The sequence below is a fragment of the Lactuca saligna genome, chromosome 4, assembly GCF_052625555.1.
Source record: "Lactuca saligna cultivar CGN05327 chromosome 4, ASM5262555v1, whole genome shotgun sequence".
NCBI classification, from domain to species: Eukaryota; Viridiplantae; Streptophyta; class Magnoliopsida; order Asterales; family Asteraceae; genus Lactuca; species Lactuca saligna.
Genome location: NC_136420.1, coordinates 298,935,911 through 298,956,742, shown reverse-complemented (window position 1 = coordinate 298,956,742; position 20,832 = coordinate 298,935,911). Strand labels below are relative to the sequence as shown.

The 20,832-nt window shown below is 38.5% G+C and overlaps 1 pseudogene; it reads right to left on the bottom strand.

The window, feature by feature from the left end:
• Positions 1-10,418: 10,418 nt before the first annotated feature.
• On the bottom strand, positions 10,419-11,695 carry LOC145040810 (protein CANDIDATE G-PROTEIN COUPLED RECEPTOR 7 pseudogene; annotated as a pseudogene).
• Between the last annotated feature and the right edge of the window lie 9,137 nt (positions 11,696-20,832).

The window sequence follows — 20,832 nt, the reverse complement described above, 5'->3', positions numbered from 1 at the left end:
GGTGCCAACCGATAAAAACTCGCTAGATCCTTAATCGAATTTACACGAAGAAAAATGTATAAAATCATTCTAGGACCAATGATCCATGTAAGTGAACCACTAAGGCGTCGCTAAACATGTAAATCATTTCAAGACCCAAATGGAATGAGATTATATAACATGGGCCCGAAATATATATGAAAGGACAACTAAGGCCCATTTCACATATAAAGTATTTACAGGCCCAAATAGCACACAAATAGCATCCAAGGTCCGTCGCACATGTTAATGGGTCAATGAGGCCCAATAAACATGTAAATAGTATACAAGACCTATCACACATAGAAATGGGTCACTAAGGCCCAATAACCTAGAAAATGATCAAATTAAATCCATTTGTTGGTTTATCATTGGTTTTAGTTCAAGTATTCACTAAAATAGCATAAAAAGAAGAACGCATATAAAACCCATTCTCAGGCCCAATAAACATGTAAGTGGACCACTAAGGCTCACTATACGTGTCTATTATTTCCAGGCCCAATAAGGATATGAATATCGTTTTTAACCCGTTTGTTATTGTTTTGTTTATTTTAGCTTGATTATTTACAAATTTGATATAAAAGGCCCTCCTTTTTGTAAAAATGACGTTCTTGGCCCAATAAGCATAAAATTTACAATTAGGCCCAATTTTTGTAAGAATAACACTTTGATCTCCAATTTTGTTAAAAACTTGTGTTGATGACTACTTTTTGGTAAAAATAACATTTATAAACTCACTTTTGTCAAAAAATATCATTTTTGCTTGATTTTTGTGAAAATGCACATTTTTCTGGTTTTTGGCTTTTCCGACCTAGTTTTTAGAAAATTTGTAGAAAATTCATCGTAAGTTGAAATTTGGATCTGTAAATTCTGGAAGTTTGGAAATTTTGTCTACTTTGTTAAAACAATTTTCTCATAATTTTTGATGGCTTCAAACTAGTGTGAAATTTAGGGGTGTCAATTTATGACACGACACGACAAAAATACACGAAACGAAACGAAATCGGGACGAAATCAAAATTCGAATTCGTTTTCGTGTCGTGTTCGTGTCAAGTTTAAAAAACACGATGTCGTGTCGTGTCGTGTTCGTGTTTACAAATCTACACGAAATTGACACGATTAAGCATGTATTTGTCGTGTTTTCGTGTTTGTCGTTTTTATCGTGTTATATATGATTAAATATGAATTAAATAAAATAATAGTTATGTAATATTATTTTTTTCGTGTCGTGTCGTGTTGTCGTTTTTTAATTGGTTCGTTTTCGTGTTAGTGAAAAAAAACACGACATCGTGTCGTGTCGTGTTCGTGTTACAAAAAACATTGTCGTGTCGTGTCGTGTCAGACAAAAACACGACACGATGACCCGATTTGACAGGCCTAGTGAAATTATTCATCTTCACAGGTTGGTCCGAAATTATTTCAAATATGATAGTCAGTTTTGTAAATTTCGCCAAAAATCGTAGAAAAATCGTATGAAAACGTGCGAGTAGTCATTTTAAAGGTATAAACCTGAAATTTATCCATGTAAAACAGTTTTGAAAAATACTTCCATTTTAATGGTCAAAACAATCCGAGATTGGACCAAAACTTTTCTGTCAAATGTTGTTTTGTGAATTTAGTTTATAGATCTCTAACCACAACACTCATTTTTGCTATATCAAGTGTATAAATCTAGTATATACTAGTTTACATGTATTATGTTTGATAAAACATACTTCTCTCAAGATTCATATAAAGATCCAAGTGATACACTTCAAGTTTCTTAACATATTTGTAGATTAGTGAAGAAATCACACATAATCACCAAATGTTTCAAGGAAATCACACATAATCATGCATATACACATAGATCTACACAAATCAACTTGTATTCTCCCCCAAAAACAAGTAAAAACCAAAAACAAGGGGGTATGAACTCACCTTGGGGTTTGGAAGTCGGTTTTGATGAAGAAGTGAAGATATCTCGACCCTAGATGTGTTATGGAGATGATATTCGAGCTCTACGATGTTCTAAGAACATTATGTACGAAAACAAGAGTGTAAGGGGAGTAAAGGTGTTCAAAGATGAAGTAATACGCTTGAGTTTGTAAGATCTTACCAAAATAAATGAGTTCTTGATGAAGAATTTCCCTTGAGGCGCCCTATAGTCTCGAAAATTTAGAGAGTATTGAAGGAGTTCTTGAGTGAGTAATTGAGAGAGTTTGTAGTTGAAATGTGTGTATGTGTTTTTGTGTTCTTTGGCCGAGAGAAAGAGTGGGGAGGAGAGATGAAGAGGTTTGACTTCTTAAAAGGTGATTAGATGTGCATTGTTGTATGGAAGTTAATAGCTTAGGAGTATGTTGGTTAAAGGTGTGGTGGCAAGCATAGATAAATCCTCATTTTCTCTCTCTCTTATTTATTTATTTATTTATTTTTTTTATTATTCTTGTTGGGCCGAGATTGGGCCAAAAGAAAAGGAATTGGGATAATTTTTGGGCCATATCTTGACTTAGTTCGAAATTATGAGGCCCAATTAATATTTTTCGTCCCATTGGTCTCTTAAGGTGGTTCACAGCCCAAGATGGTACAAGGAATGGGTTTGTGGTCCATTAAGGCTAATTAATTCATTTAAGGTGGTTCACATCCGATGCAACCTATCCTTCTTCTCTACAAACAAGATTGGTGCTCCCTATGGTGAACTAGTTGGCCGAATAAATCCCTTGTCTAATAGTTCCTGCAACTGTGTAGACAACTCCTGCATCTATGGGGGTGTTAACTGATAAGGTGCCTTAGCTATCGGAGCCGCACCTAGAACCAAGTCAATCCGAAACTCCACCTACCTCTCCGGAGGCACACCAGGAAAATACTATAGAAAAACATCCAACTATTCCCGAATAATTGGTATATCACTCATAGTCGTCTTACCTTTCTCCTGGATATCCATCACATAAGCCACAAACCCAGAACAACCCTGCTGAAGATAACGCCTGAGCTTGACTACTGAATAGAGGACCGACCCATAATGAACTCCCTCTCCTTGGATCACTAACTCTTCCCCAGTTGGGGTGCAAATACGTACCATCTGATGTTCGCAATCAATCATTGCCCATTGGGGCTTAACCCATCCATCCCCATAATAACATTGCTCCCATACAGAGGAATAAGAACCAGACCAATCAGGTAACGATCACCAAACAACTCCAATATACTTCCCCGATGAACCCTAGATACCCGCACAAGATGATCATCCACAATCTCAACCTCTAATAGATACGCCAACTCCCTGGGAGCATCAACAAATCTCTTGTTGAGCACGAGAGATATAAAAGACCGGGTAGCCCCTAAATCAAACAAAACCAAATTAGAGATACCGTTCATCAGGAACGACCTTAAAAGCAAAACACATATATAAGAAGGAAAATCAAAATAAATAAAAAGATAAGGATAACATACATACCCGTGAACACATCTGGTGCTGCATGAGTCTCCTCGGCTATTAACTGAAATTCCCAGCTCCTAAGAACAGGTGCCTCTGCCTTGCCCTGGCGGCTATCTGTGATCCTCAAGGTTAGGGATGAGAATTTGACCCGAAAACCCGAACCGAACCGAGAACCGAACCGAATTAGACCCGAATAAGCAATTCGATTCGGTTTTCGGGTATCTATATAAGACTTATTCGGTTTTCGGGTTATTCGGTCCGGGTTACCCGAATAAGGGCTTATTCGGTCCAAAGAACCGAACCGAATATGAAGAGTCGTTTTTTTCCCTTGCACAATTTACGTATTCGGTTCTGTGATCATCACAATCGATCCCAAAAAAACCAAATCAAAGATCGTTACCCACTTAATACACCAAATCGAATATCCTATTACACCAAATCGAGTCGACTACTTCCATATTGATGATTGCGACAATTTTGTTTGATCGGCAGTTGTTGATTGCGAATTGCTCCTTCCGACAATTTGTTTTGATCGACAATTGCTCCTTGCGACATTAGTCTTTGATCGACATTAGTTTTTGATCAACTTCCGTACTTCAAACTTCTATGAATCATCTCCTCATCTTGTTTTCTAGTTTCTACTCCATTCAATTCATGGAAAATTGGGTTCTAAATCAAGAAACACAAGTAAGAATTTGTATCTTAATCTATTATTCAATCTTTCAATGTGATATTGTGTATGTTACTCATTGAAAATTGGATGTGTTAATCTACTACTCAATCTTTAAATGTGTTATTATGTATGTTATCAATTGAAATTTGAATGTGCTATGTTAACAGTTAACTTTTTTTTTTCTATAAGTCCAAGGAATGGGACTTTGACTTTGAATAAGAGAATTTAATGAAAACAAACCATATATGTTGTTTTACTTGTTTCATTCCATATTGATGAAGTTATTCCGGTTATATACTTATAGATAGATTTTTTTGGTGTTTTGGATGTGTAAGTTTTAGTGTTTAATTTGTTTCTTTAAAAGATTTGTTATGAAATCATAAGCTACAAAAGTAATACAAAATATTCGGGTTACTCGGGTTATTCAGGTTATTCGACTCCTTAATCATCTTGTACATGTTATTTGGGTTACTCGGGTCGGAACCGAACCGACCGAATAATACCCGAACCGAACCGAACCGAACCCATATTGCTTATTTGGTTCGGTTTTCGGTTCATACAATTACCCTTATTCGGTTTTCGGTTTATTCGGGTTGGTTCGGTTCGGTTCGGTTCCGACCCGAATAACATCCCTACTCAAGGTCGTCGGAGCGGGTGCTGTAACTGGTCCTCAACATCTTGTGATATCTCACCTTATTCATTTCCTTGTCCACCACATACTGCAGAACTAATAACGACCTCTCTCAGAACATAACAGTGATATCCACCACCGCCTCAATAATCTGGAGAAGGTCCTGAAACTTCCTTGCCAACTGCTAGACCTTAATCAATGGTGCAAACTCAGCCGAAAACCTCATCATGAAATCCTCTCAAGTCATCGACTCCACCGCCTCGCCTCCCAAGGCGTATCCAACCTCCTCCCAATAATCTTTAGCTTTGTCTTTTAGAAGACAGGATGCAAGTCTAACCTTTACCCCATCGGGGCAACAAATAGTACGGAAGGCATTCGTTACATCCGCTAACCAACTTTTGCTCGTGACCGGGTCCTTCTTCCTGAAGAACTCCGGAGCCCCACAAGCCTGAAACTCACAGAAAGTCAAAGTGTGAGCTCCCATCATCGACACCATCTCAGAACAAAATGCACCCAAGCGCTCATCCGGAATCATACCCTCCTTGATTGTACCAAAGATCACATGAGTTTGCTCAAGAATGTTGCGGGTAATATTTGATGAAATGAACTCCTGCATCTAATCATCCATAATCTTGACCCCATAGCTTGAACCCGAACCATCACCTGTACTAGAACCGACACTGGTACCCATATCAACACCAAAATTTCCTTGAGTGACCACCGTTCTGAAAATAAACCATACAAACCAACTGAATATACTTGAAGAATTCCACACCCTACAAGCTCCCCGGTATCATCGTGACTTTCCTTGACTTGAGTACGGATCCTCTGCTTCTAGTAGTACGAGCCCATACTCCCTTCCACATCTATCTATACTTTCCTCAAGAATCACCCCGAATCCTCTAAGTTACTTTTCTAACAATCTAAATATCCACTTACATAGCGAAACGCTCACTACTCTAAAGCATCTCCTTGGATCTCCTAGGACACTATCACACCACTCTCCGCTATCAACTGCAAAAGGAACCCCCTTTAATACCATCTAACTACCTCACGAATGCAATTACATAGTACCGAAACTAGATAATTCTTCGACTGAAAGGTCTCACACTACAACGGTTGGATTGAGACAAGATATATGCAATAGAGTAACACCTATCGTCTAAAATTATGTAATCTAAGCATTATGCAACTTAGCACATTCATGCTCTAATTCAATGAAAAATTTGAATAAAATACGAAACATTCACCAAATTGTATGAAAATTTAGGTGACATCCTTATTTCATACATAAATCCGTTCTATAAATTGTCAGAATTTTATCTCATCCATAAGTATTTATTTTGAATTTTTAGCCATTAAATCCTTATTTTTGTAGAAAAATAAAAAATTTGTTCTAGCACTTGGGGTTTTATAGAACATCCCTTCCCTTGAAACCATGAGCTTACATAAAGCAATTTGGCTAAAAATTATTTCGGAGCTAAATGGGGGTATTCAACCCCAAGAAGTTTAGAAATATAGCACCAACTAGTGCATGAATTCCAAATGTAGTTGGAAGTTCAACAATTTTTGTAGAAACTTATATAACGTGTTTGTTCATGAAATTTTAGGTCTATTGAGATAAATGTGTCAAATTCCTAAAATAATTTTCTTCAGATTTATTGTGAGGCTTAAGGCCTTTTATTATGTAATGAAATACTAGTGACCACATAAAAGGTTTTGTCTGCGCAACTGTTTTGTAAAAATCGACAAAAGTCGAACTCTTAATGTTTTACAGTGAGACAAGTGGGTTCGAAAGTTAACTCATAGAATTACGTCTCAGAAAAAGAATATCGTGATTTGTTCAAGAAATGAGTGAGATATGGCTGTTCAAAGCCGAACAATTGTTTCTGACATAATGCATGTTATTTTTGGTTGATTAAAGTGCCCATTTGGGTCATATGTTCACAAGTACAACATGCATAACCTTTATGGTTGAAAGTGAATGATATTATACTAGAGTTTACAGAAGAACAAGAAAATTTTAGATGCATGTATCCAAACCATACATTTAGGGTTATCCAAGGCCCCAAAGTGTGTGTTTCATTCTTGTGATAGAGATCTCCTTGGAACCACCAAATCTTACACTTGGATTGCACGAAAAATCCGATTTATATCACATGCATGGAGTGAATGAGCCACCTTCTTGCCCTTTTTATTTTCATCAACCCACCGACTCTCATTACACATTGGACACCTTTGCAACAACTTGTGTTCTTTCCAGAAAAGGAAACAGTCGTTTTTACGTACATGTTTCTTTAAGTGTCTTTTTTGCTTCATAATGTGACCGGGGGGGGGGGGGGGACCCTGTTTCCTTGAGGGAATGCAGTTTGCAACAACTCAAGAAGCTGATCGAATGAACTATCAGTCCATTTGTTGATCACCTTGATATGCATTAGCTTTGCTAAAAAGTCAAGGGACGAAAACGAACATCCAGGATATAATTTTAATTAGACTTCATCTAACAGCTTTTGAAATCCATCATCGACACCGCTACCGCCGGTATCTAGGTTCCCTTCATCGTGGTTGGTATCATTTCCAATCACACCCCCATAACATCAGCAATAACACCGTCCATCTCGTTCTACGTGGTATGTCTTCAACAACCGGATGAACTATATTTTTGCCGTGATACTTCCATATAACATAATGTGGACTAAAACCATGTTGAAGTATATGTAATTTCATTATGGCTAGTAGTATAAATTTATTGACATTGCATTTGTTACATGAGCATCTGATTTGACCTTTGTTATCGACGTGTGACTTGGACCTCTCGATAAAAGATTTGAGACCTTGTTGGAACAGGATAATGTTACGGTTTTTGAATACTAGTCCATGTTTTATCAATAGACATGTTGCAACTGAAATATATGTTAGGTTTTAGTGTTACTCTACAAGAACTAGAATTAGGATTGAAAATATAGATATTGAAGTGATAAAATTAATGGATATAATCCTAAATAACCTATTTTTTATATGTAATAAGATTCATTTATCAAGTTTTTTTGTTTTCATAATAAGATTCATTTAATCTAATTTTTACTTAAAGTGATTAATATTTCAATAACTAATTTATAAATAATTTAATTAGTTTATTATGATTGTATTATTGAATGATAACTATCATATTTTTTTGGAAATAGTATTGTTAGAGTAAAAGATATGAAAGTTGATTATATAAAAAGAATAGGAAAGTTGATTATATCAAAAGAATATGAAAGTTGATTATCTCAAAATCTTTTTTGGAAATAGTTGGGTTTATTATCGTTAAAAAAATATAAATATAGTCACTACTGTTTTAAATCATAAAATGCTTTTATTTGTATTTTATAAACTGAACTATGACTTTTTTTAATATATAAAATATATTTCATAAATGATATTAGCTTATAGAAAAAATTATGTATTAGGGATAACGAAATTAAAAGATTTAGCAAAAGCTGAATTGGCTGTAGCAATTACAAGTTTGTTTATTCTTCTTCTTGTTCTTCTTCTTTTTCTTTTAAAAACATTCTTGACCAATGTTTCTTTATTAGCTTATAGAAAAAAATTATGTATTATGATGTATTTTTTTAATATAGAATAAAATATATTTCTAATAATCATATAAACATTCTTAAATTTTACATATAAATTAATGATAAACATACAAAAGTTTCACATATATACATCAATTTCACATATAAATTCATCAATTCATAAATGATCAACAAGTGAAACATATCAATTTACATATAAATTCATCAATTCATAAATTCATACATGATCAACAAGTGAAACATATCAATTTACATATAAATTCATCAATTCTTACATGATCAACAAATGAAACATATCAAACTAATCAAACTAACATATTCCTGCATACAATAGTTTCCATCAATTTCACAGTCAATAGTTTCAATCAAATTTACATATACATTCAAACAAGTGAAACAAATCAAAATAATCAAACTAATATGCAATAGTTTCCATCAATTTCACAGTCAATAGTTTCCATCATATTTACATATATATTCCAAATTCATACAATGATTAAGATATCCACATGCATACAATCCATATTCAAAAGTGAAACAGATCAAACTAACCTGTTCTTGGCTGGAAAAATGAAGTTAGACTCGGTGGTGAAGCTGCACTCGGTGGTGAAGCTGGGAACTTAAAACAGAAAAAAAAAAAAAAAAAAAAAAAAACAGTTGAAATCGGAATGGAGGTTATACCGGTGGTGGGAGTCGGCTTTGGGGGTGAATCAGCGGTGGAGAGCAGTGGTGTCACTGGAGATATCGCAAATCGTCGACGAAGACATCGTTTAGCTGAGACAGGTTATCAATTGGAGTTACATAATGGAGTCTGGGAAGACGCAGACGAACAAAAAGGGCAACACTAATAACGGCGACAAAGGGGCTATTAGCGGCGGCATACTGGAGGGAACTGAACGTGCCCTTTTTGGGGATCACAAACCGTTGGATTGCGTAAGAATCGTTGGGCCAAGATTTGATCCAAGGTTGGTCAACGGATCGACACCTATAGCGGCACCGTGTCGCCGCTAAAAGCGTCTTCTTTATTGCCTTCCACTTGAACAAACTCTATCCGTTGGATTATGTGTCGAACCAAGGGTTAGGATTAAAAGGGGCGTGTCTCCGACGGATCTCCTACGCATATCTTAGCGACGCCTCTATTAGCGACGACGATGTTGTTTTAGCAGCGACACCAAGCGCGTCTACTCTGGTGTCGCCGCTAATGGTCATGTCGTTGCAAAAAGCGATGTCCCAAATACTCCCAATTCTTGTTGTGATATGTTTATCTTTTATTTCTTTTGAATATATCATTTATTTATCTTTGGGAAAATAACTTAAAAGCCCAAGGAAGTTTCCAAACTATTCAAAAAACCCCAATCATGTTTTGTCTGTTCAAAAAAACTTAACGAACTTAAAATTTTGTCTAAAAAGTCCAACAAAGTTCCAAATCTTTCAAAAAATCCCAATTTTGTTTTGTTTAAGTTCGTCGTTGGGTTTTTTTTTAACAGTCCAAACATGATTGGAGTTTTTTAAACGTTTTGGAAACTTCATTGGTCTAACAAGTCATTTTTCCGATACGTTAATAAACCATGTCATCTGTTTCTCTTATTTGACTTTCAGGAAAGTGTAACTTAGTTGAGTTTTTTAGACAAAATGTTAAGTTTGTTGGGTTTTTTACTTTTTTTTGAACAGACAAAACATGATTTGAGTTTGTTGAACGGTTTGGAAACTTTGTTGGGCCGGTAATTCATTTTCCCTATATCTTTTAACATATTTAGATCACATCTTTTGATTTAAATGCTATGGGGGAACGTATAATAATACGGAGAGATCTCTAAATGTATTAGAGGTGGTGGGAAAAATATCATGAATAACAAATGTCAAGATAGGTAACAGATCAAGCACAAAACTGGAATTACCCTCAAAAGAAACAAAGCAAGACACGAACAATATAATATGAAGAACTACAGCTGCAGATACTTTGAACTACCAACATTAACGAGAAGTATCCAAAATTTTTAACAATTACCACATTCATTCCATACGACAAAAAAGAAAACAATAAGACATTATCAACAAATTGTTCCAGAAAAAAAAAAAAAACTACTCGAGTATAATCTAGATAAGTACGAACTCCTCCTGCGCCCCTTGTTCTTTAAGATTAAGTTGAAAGTATTTGTTTTTCCCAAATGGCCTGAACATGCAAAACATCACCATATAGAACACAAGATTAGTCGTTTCCAATGACCTAATAGACATCAACTGTACGACAATGCCGGACCACACAACACCAAAGTATCCAAAAACAACCGTAGAGAACATTGTCAAATATTTCTTAGCAGCCTTCGCATCTTGATCACTCTCACGAGTCACATCACAAAACGAACAAATCACCTCTGTGGGGAGCATTATAACATAGCAACATGCGGCCTCTATCACCAATACGACACAGTTCCAAGTCATCCAGCCTTTAATAAAACGGCCGCTTTCCCCTGTTACTATAGAAGCCACAGTAGCCAAAATATGAATTGGAATCACTACCATTAAAACCTTGTTGTTAATTCTCTTTTCTTGCACAAACGGCTTTAACAAAAACCAGCCATCACTGATCACCATCATCACAATGTACAAAAGCACAGCCTTGATGAGCTGAAATATGTGAAACATGACATTCCAGCCATGATGAGGATTACCTGTAACCTTCGTATGATAATGAATTTTTGCAGCACAGAACAAGCTAAGCGATTTCATAACAAGCAACACACCCATTAGTAAATGAAACCTGTTGACAGATAGCTTGTTCTTGAAGCATACCAAGATCCAAAACCCTAGAAAAGGGAGATAAACGAGGGAGAAATTAGAGTAAAGAGACGGAAGCTGTGTTAGCTCGGCTGATAGATAGTCTTTGGTGTCGCCATTATCAGTGTTGTAGAACTCTGTCCTGACGTCCATCGTCACGTAGGATAAAGGGTTGCAATTGGCGAAGTAGAGTGAGTAATCACTGGGAAAAGTCACAGAGTGGGATTTGTTGAAGGAAGACTGAGGAGAAGGGGAGAGATCTTGGAAAGTAAAGAGTAGTGAGATATATTTGGAGTCCAGACTGCATGAAATACGTTCGTAATTCTTATAGGGTCTTGCAACATCTGAGATAAGATAGAAACCAATACGTGAAGGATCAGGTCGTGATAAGTTGGAGGTGACCGGCATTGAGGTAACAGAAACGGAGGAGATGGCAATGGAGACATGACCGGTTTGTGTAAATCCGACTTCTCGAAGAAGATTCTGTGTCGGTTATCGGATTGGATCTTCACAGATGTGATCTCCCCGGTGGATGGTGCTGTGAAGAGGAAGAAGAGGAGGAGAACACCAGTAAGGATTCTGGCTAAATTCATCATGCTGGATTCACCGGTAAGGAAGACAATGAATATCAGATAATACAATTGATAGTTTATATAGAATCTAAACTAAACCCTATAACTTCTCCAACTAATATTGAAAAAATCGAAAGGATATACACGAAAAGGTATATATCGACTGATCATCCTAATCATATAGAAATATGTACTTGGTAGATATATCCACCGAAGGTTCGTGAAATTCAATCCTTTTGTTTTTCTACCAAGTAAAACTCTTTGTATATATTTCCACACGCGTTTGTTTTCGAATTTTATGTTTCAACATGCTAATAAATAAATGTAGCAACCGAAAAATATATAGAAAACGGAATTAGGCTAACAGGAAGAATTGCATTCATGAACTATATTTTTATTGAAGAATAGGAAGAGTATTTATACAAGAACATTCTTGATCAACAACTAATAATAAAATATGGAAACTATAACTATCCTAATAATAAACTAGATATATGGAAATCTAATCCTAAACAAACTCCTTTATTCCCTTCAAGTTGGAGCGTGGAGGTCACGAACGCCTATCTTACTTAAAAGAAAACGAAAAGAGGGTGTTCCTAGTTGTTTGGTAAAAATGTCCGCAAGTTGATTTGTAGTAGTAATCGCACATGGTAAAATTTCTTTGGACTCCACACGCTTACCAAAGAAATAACCATCAATCTCGACATGTTTTGTTCTTTCATGAAAAACATGATTCTTAGAAATATGGTGAGTGGCACTTAATGGAAAAGTGGCTTAACAGAGGACTATGCTGGGCTTACATACAGGTACGCATAGCGTACACCACCTTCAGCCAGTATGCTTAGCGTACAAGGGAGTACGACCCACGTACTCATCAGTTATGGGCTTGGAGTGTTTTGGGCCTCGGGTTGGGCCAAGGAGTGGACTTTGGGCCTTTGGGCCTTAGTGGAACATCAGAAGTCAGATGTTTTGGGACAGAAATATGTTTGGGCTTAAGGTTAGGCCCAATTTAGCAAATTAGGCCATTAGTGGGCTTGGAAAGCCCACCTAGTGTTGGGCTTTTTTTGGATTGGACTTCAGTTTGGATCATACTGGGCCAGGGGTAGAATGGTTATTTTACTCCCATGCATGGATTAAGGATTATGGTATGAGACCCAATGGCTAATTGGGTATAGTGTTTAGTAGTGATAGCTCGAGAAGCTGGTGGGGCAACAACTAAGGAATTCATACGGGAAGCTTTTGCAGTGCGAGGTGAGTCTTCTCACCATAGCAATTGGTCTAAGGCATCAAGGCCGACCCATTTTATGTTATGTGGTACACTAACTGTAGTATAGATATATAGTATGATAGTTAGCTTTATGCTAAGTGGCATGCTAGTGATTATATGATATGTGTTATGATAGTTGTCTTTGTGATACTTGCATGGAAGACCCCGACGGGAGCCCGTGACATTGGATGTAAGACCACGTGGGGTAGCCCATATCATTCCTTGGTAAAGACCATGTGGGGTAGCCCATGACATTGGATGTAAGAACATATGGGATAGCCCATGATATTCCTAGGTAAAGATCATGTAGGGTAGCCCTTGACATTGGATGTAAGACCATGTGGGGTAGCCCATGGCATTACTAGGTAAAGACCATGTAGGGTAGCCCATGACATTTGATGTAAGACCATGTGGGGTAGACCATGACATTCCTAGGTAAAGACCATGTAGGGCAGCCCATAACATCCTTACAGGTTTATGTATGCATGGTTTATGTGATACATGTAGTTTTTATAGCTGATATGGTATGTGTTATGTGGATTGTGTGTGTGGTATGCTTTGGGGGACTCACTAAGCTTCGTGCTTACGGTTTACAATTTTGGTTTTAGGTATCTTCGTTTTGGAAATGAAGAGCTCGGATTGATTGTAGTGCACATACCTATGATTCCGCAATGAATGATTTTGTGATGAACTCTGATAAATGTTTTACTTAATGATAATTTGAAATGTTTGGAATAAATGGTATCAATGTTTTAGCTATATTAAAAATGAATTTTTTACCCTTGATTTTTGGGTCATTACAAGTTGGTATCAGAGCCTTGGTTTGAGTGATTCAGACATACTTTCGGGTGTGTTTGAACTCAGACTGAGGATCAGTAATTCTCTCAAAAGAAAAATGATTTAAGTAAAGAATTTCCAAGACAAGAAAGGGTGTGGTGCATGCAATCAGCCGAGCTTGAGTAAGTTTCCCTAGAATACCCACATTTGTTATCTGTTATGATATGATTATGAATCTGTAAATCACATGCTAGTTAGGGCTAGGGGAGATGCCTGTATATGTTATATGAGCTGGTAGACTTGCATACTTGTGTCGAGTAGTCAGTAATAGGTTGGCCTGATATGTGGTGCTTGTAGCCATAAGGATATTGGATGCCATGCCGGAATGAGAATGATATTTGGTATTTGTAACTGCAATGTGTATGCTTTTACAATTGTATACAGTTAGGATCTTATAGGCTTAGAATAATTGATTTGGCCTTATTTCCTATTCTGTGTATAATTTGCATGCATAAGGCAGCTGACAACACGGGTGGATGTGGACAGCATGGTTGTGGTATATGGGCCGAATATTCTATAATAGTTTGTGGGTCGGAGATTACCCTAGGGTAAGCCCAGGATGAGGTTAGTGACATGACTCACCTGATTGTAAATTAGACGTATAGATAGAATTGTTTGATTGGAATATGTTGGCTAGTTATCCGTTGTCCAAATGTTGCTTGCTTTGTGCTTTGTGGGACTTTTATTAATGTGAGTTAGCTGTTAAGTGAATATGCTAAGTCATATGTAGCACAGTACGCAAGTCTCGTATGAGTCTAACCCTTCTAGGGATGAGTCATTTACTTGAATGATTATCTGATCTCTGCTACGTGTAGCTATATTCACGAGGTAGCTAGTTGACATTAATGGGAATCTTGCAACAACTGAGGGCAAGGTGAGGTTAGGAACCTAGGGAAGCCTAGGATATGCTCCAGTGAGTTTAGGGGGGCGATTCAGTGAAGTGGGAACCTAGGAGGCGCTATGGTAGAGATTGTCTTGCTGTTTAGCAAACATTTAGTATATCGGTGGACTAAGTGACTCAGAGGATTTGGGAGGATTGCTGAGGAAAGTATGGATAGGTGTGGAAGGTAGTATTGGGCCCGTACTACTGAAAGCATAGGATCCATACTCGAATCGGTGAGAGTCTTGGAGAATCTGAGAAGCTTAGGGGAAGGAGACTTCTTGGTTATGCCTTGATCGTGGGAATAGATGCTTTGCAGAATAAGGATGAGCACACAGGGGATGGGACCAGGGTTTGGTCCCGACTCCGTTGGTGAACCAGTTAGCAGAAGGACTGCGCGATCAAATTTCGTTCCAAGGGTTTGGATTGTTATTGGGATCGGAATGAGGTGTTACATCATGTTCTCAGGGTGGTCGAGGTATCACAGGAGGATGTGGTCATGATTCCTTCAGATGTTTGCGAATATGCTATATTCGGCCATTTCTGGTGGATATCAGGTATTTGTATCGCTTGGGAAATTGTGATAAGTTGGTTCTCAGGTCGGTATTATACTATTGTCTGGGTTAGCAAGGGTTGTTAGATGCCATCCAGCATGTCAAGGAATCTTTGAGAGATCTTCAGATGGATGTATCTCGCGGAGTGGATTCCGCGTGTACCGTGATTGCTCTGAGTCGTTGTCGGAATCTGTCTAGTGATCTGGGTTGCTACAGGTATAGTAGGTTTTTCCATGTCATCAGGGATTGGCCATAAGGAGTAAGCCCGTTACATTTTCGTTGTGTTTAGGTGGACGATAAGGAGGTCGACTGTCTGACGATCAGGGAAGAACATTGAGTGTACCTGCTCTAGCCATTCTCGGGGTGGGTTCAAGGGCTTGAACGAGGGAGTTATGGCTAGTATTCAGTAGCCTTAGTATTTATGTTTTGGAGGAGCCATCGGGATTGCCGAGGGAAGAGAGAGTGGTCACTGAGGTTTTGGTGAGACTATCCGTTCATTGGAAGCCGAGATCTGAGTGTGATATCGGTTTTAAGTGATTGAGGTCATTGATGTAGTTGGAACGCAAGAAGTGTTAGCTGGTTTTCAGGAAGTGTGTTGTTTGGATAGGGGTATTTTTGGTGTTTTAGCTTTGGTAAGCATCGACCGTCAGCAAGGTGAACATTGGAACATAATGAGGATTGGGAATCCTTCAATTATCATGTGCCGAGCGGACTTAGTTGAATCTAAGTGGGAGAGAACCATCCAGGTATCCAGGGAATAAGCAAGGGTGAAAGTGTTGTAAGACTATAGGGGTGTCGTAGCATTCACTAGTAGTAGAGAATGTTGTAAGACTGCGGGGGTGTCGTAGTGTTAATGAATTTTTTTTCCAGGTGATTTGGTCTAGGGTAGGCTAGTTCGCAAGGTTGTGGGGGAACCAGAACTTAGCTAGGATCAGGACCAGATGTGATTGATCGATCAGTTATTCGGGGTGAGCCGAGATGGTTATGGGAATTTAGGATGGAACCAGTAGAGACAGCTGAGCTAAGGGTTAGAACTTGTGATACATGATATTTTGGTCAAGTAGTACATGTTTCTGTAGGGCTACGACTGGGTAGCCCTGATATTGGATCTCATAAGAACCTGGTGGTTGGACTAAGTGCGAGACTGGGAGTCTCAGGGAATCGGATAAGGTTATTTATTAATCGGTCGAGTAAAGGAAGACAGGAAGTCATGGTGCATTATGCAAATGCCGATTTGAGGATCTCTGGATAGGAGCGGAGTAACAATTCGGATTTGGGTAGGAACCAGAATCAGAATTCGTGCATGATTTTGTTTCAGCGAGATGGGATGTGGGGCATCGATATGATGAGGGCATAGAGGATAGAATTCCAAGGTGGAGAACGGTTGGTTTGATGGTAGTTTAAGCCATTGTGATGCGTCCCGGGTGGCTCTATCCGTAATAGAGACACGACATGTCGGAATCAGGAAACGGTAGGTCAAAGGAGACTGGGTAGGATGTAAGACTACAACTATTCTGGTAGTATATACCTTTTTGTGTCGGTTTCAGTGGCGACATGTTGTCATCCTATCTCGATCGGATGGATCAAATGGATTGAAGGAGATAGAGCTATTTTGGTTAGACAAGGTATTCTTCGGAGGTCGCAGGGGACTGAAAAGAGTGTTTTTGGCTCAGTAATCGGGTAGGTGTACAGTATTTCAGGCAGTTGGCAGACAGGTTGGGACCAGGGAGGTCCCCGATTGTTCTTCAGGAAAGCAGCCATGTGACAGGAAGAGGACTAGGAACAAATTCAGTGAGTTGGGGTCTGTGTGTGGAATTGATTATTATTCGGTAGTCGCATTTGACTAGTGATTTTGTCCTTGTGGAAGCCTCAAGGTATTACGGGTGGAAAGTATTCTATTTTAGGCTGGTTTTCTCGAGGAATCAGTTCAATGATGATTCGATGTGAGCAATCTGTCAGGGGGACAAATCGCCTTGAACTTCAGATTTCGGATGAAGCAAATGTGATCAGGTTGCAAGGAATTCGTTCATCTTCGGGTTCTAGAACCCTACGAGGGTTGGTTTCGGTTGCCTTGGAAATGCTAGGGTATGCTCGGGGATGTGGCCATAAGGCCTTAGTTATTTGGCATGAGGAATGGTAAGGAATGATTTCGAGGACAAAATCTAATTTAAGTGGGGGAGAGTTGTAACACCCGGTTTTGAAAGTGTTCGATTGTGTCTTCAGAGGCTAAGGGTATAAGCGTAATCTGATGACTCGGTCTTTTATAGGTCTCAGGTTTTATTCAAAATGTTTTAAGGCCTGGGCTGTAGCTAGGAGCATAGGGATTCTTGCCACCATTTCATGGATATAAAGTTCGTCAGAAATGGAGTTAGAGTGAAAAAGTTATAGTACTTTGAAGTTGTTGGTAGAATTGGTCCCTTAAGGTAAAAACTTGCATTTTAGCGCACGCATGCAAGGTGGCAGCCAGGTGAGTAAGCCCAGTGTAAGCTGGGGTACGCCCAATATAATGCTGGATAATAAAACACGGATGTTGAAGACGTACGCCCAACATACGTGGATTACCCCCAACATACATCCAGCATCACCAAAACCGTAATTTTTAGGGCTGGCTCACTATTTAAGCACCTTAAGTCTGAGGGAAGGGTGCCTCCCTTTCATTATTAGAGCCTTAAACCCTAAATTCGAGCGGTAGCTTCATCCAAGAGTGTTGTGAGCTTTGTGGGTGCATTTTGTGTGGTTTTTGGTGCATTTCAAGAAGATGGAACTTGTTGCAAAGATGGGAATCAAGGAGGAGCTTGTGGATTGGGACTCCTTCTCAACTTGCTGAAGGTATAAAGATTTGATCTTGATCATTTATCTCTTAGATCTACCATTGTGAGTTTTAGTTTATTTTGGTCCCAAGGATGGAACTTTATGGTTGAAATCCGATTCTTAGACTTAGAGTTGTTACTCTCAGTGTTAAATGAGTGCCTAAGGCAGAAAGTTTCCATCTTAGAGGTCTTAATGGCTTCATGCTTGAGTTAAGACCATTTCCATGGAAGTACATTATCATTTTTGGAGTTTGAGCTTATGTGGGTCATCCAAAGCCATAAAGTAAACAACTCTATGGTTTAAGATGTTGAAGAGGACTTGGATCTGTAATTGTAGCTTCTGGAGTAGAGTATTAAGCACTTAATGGAAAATTGGCTTAACAGAGGAGTACGTTGGGCGTACATGAACGTACGCGCAACGTACACCACCTTCTTCCAGTACGCTTAGCGTACAAGGGAGTATGCCCCGCATACTCATCAGTTATGGGATTGGAGTGTTTTGGGCCAAGGAGTGGACTTTGGGACTTTGGGCCTTAGTGGACCATCAGAAGTCAAATGTTTTGGGCCAGGAATATGTTTAGGCTTAAGGTTAGGCCCATTGGAGGGGTTAGGCCCGATTTAGCAATTTGGGCCATTAGTGGGCCACTAGTAGGCTTGGAAAGTGTACCTAGTGTTGGGCTTTTGTTTTGGATTGGGCCTCAGTTAGGATCATATTGGGCTAGGGGTAGAATAGTCATTTTACCCTCATGCATTGATTAAGGATTATGGTATGAGACCTAATTGCTAATTGAGTATAGTCTTTGGTAGTGACAACAACTATGGAATTCATGCGGGAAGCTTCTACAGTGCGAGGTGAGTCTTCTCACCATACCAATGGGTCTAAGGCACCAAGGCTGACCCATTTTATGTTATGTGGTACACTAGCTGTAGTGGAGATATGTGGTATGATAGTTAGCTTTATGCTAAGTGGTATGCTAGTGATTATATGATATGTGTTATGCTAGTTGTCTTTGTGATACATGCATGGAAGACCCCGGAGGGAGCCCGTGGAATTGGATGTAAGACTATGTGGGGTAGCCGATGGCATTCCTCGATAAAGGCCATGTATGGTGACCCATGGCATTGGATGTAAGACCATGTGGGGTTGCCAATGAGATTTCTAGGTAAAGACCATGTGGGGTAGCCCATGCCATTGGATGTAAGACCATGTGGGGTAGCCCATGACATTCCTAGGTAAAGACCATGTGGGGTAGCCCATGACATTTGATGTAAGACCATGTGGGGTAGCCCATGTCATTCCTAGGTAAAGACCATGTGGCATAGCCCATGGCATCCTTACAGTTTTATGTATGCATGGCTTATGTGATACATGTAGCTTTTATAGATGATATGGTATGTGTTATTTGAATTGTGTGTGGGGTATGCTCTAGGGGACTCACTAAGCTTTGTGCTTACGGTTTATAGTTTTGGTTTCAGGTATCATCGTGTTGGAAATGAAGAGCTCAGATTGATTGTAGTGCACACACCTATGATTTCCGCAATGAATGATTTTGGGATGAACTCTGATAAATTCTTTACTTAATGATAATTTGAAATGCTTCGAATAAATGGTATCAATGTTTTAGCTATATTAAAAATGAATTTGTTCCCCTTGATTTTTGGGTCGTTACAGATACGTGAGATCTCAATACCTAAGAAATATTTTTAGGGACCCAAATCATTGATGTTGAATTGTTCGTTAACATACACCTTTATCTTTTCTATATTGTTACCATCGTTTCCCAAGAGAATGACATCGTTGACGTATATGAGGGCAGCAACATAAAGCTCATCTCTTTTGAATATAAATAGAGAATGATCGTATTTGGAGTATCTAAAACCAATGGAAAGTAGAGCTTTAGTGAATTATTTTACCAATTTCTATAAGCTTTGTGTAATTCGTATAAACTTTTCAAGAGTTGACAAACACGTGCATCATTCTCTTTTGCAAGTCCTTACATGACTTTCATGTAGACCTCTTCATCAAGATCACCATGTAAAAACACATTGTTTACATCTAACTGATGAATGTATCAGTTTTTCTTCACTGCCACGTCTAGCATGGTGCGCATAGATACCAATTTGGAAACCGGGGCAATAGTTTCATGGAAATCAATCCCTTCTATATGTATAAAGCCTTTTGCGACAAGTCTTGCCTCATACATCTTTATCTCACTAGACGACTTGTACTTGATTTTATACAACCACTTTGAATCGATGGCTTTCTTCCTGGGAGGAAATGTTGTCAATGTCCTAGTGTTATTGCTTTCAAGGGAAAGAATTTCCTTTTGCATATATCATATCTCCATTACGGAACCTTAACAACTTGAAAGAAACGTTTAGGCTCATCTTGGGAGGATATTTTAATAAGGTAATCCTTATGAGAATAAACTTTTTATAAGAGACAAAGTGAAATAGAGGATTTATCGACGAGGAAGCCTGATTGACATCGAAGGAAGAACGGTCTATGGAAGGTGTAAAATTAGTTTCACATTCTTCAAGATGTCATGGTAGTGTTTTAGCTCGGCTAGGTCGGCAATGTATGTTTGAAGTGTTATCGGGTATCTGGATTGAGTTTGGGTGTAAGTATTCGTTATACATTGGTAGGGGGATCACTAATTGGTTGTTTGGTTAGGTTTATTTCTTACGAACTGGGCTCAGTAGTCTTATCTTGATGGGAACCCGATGTTATGGTTACGGGATCCCTTGTGAATTTCTCAGTATCTCTTTTGTTATCCCTTAAATTTGGGTTTGTTTTTTTTTTCGTATGGTAA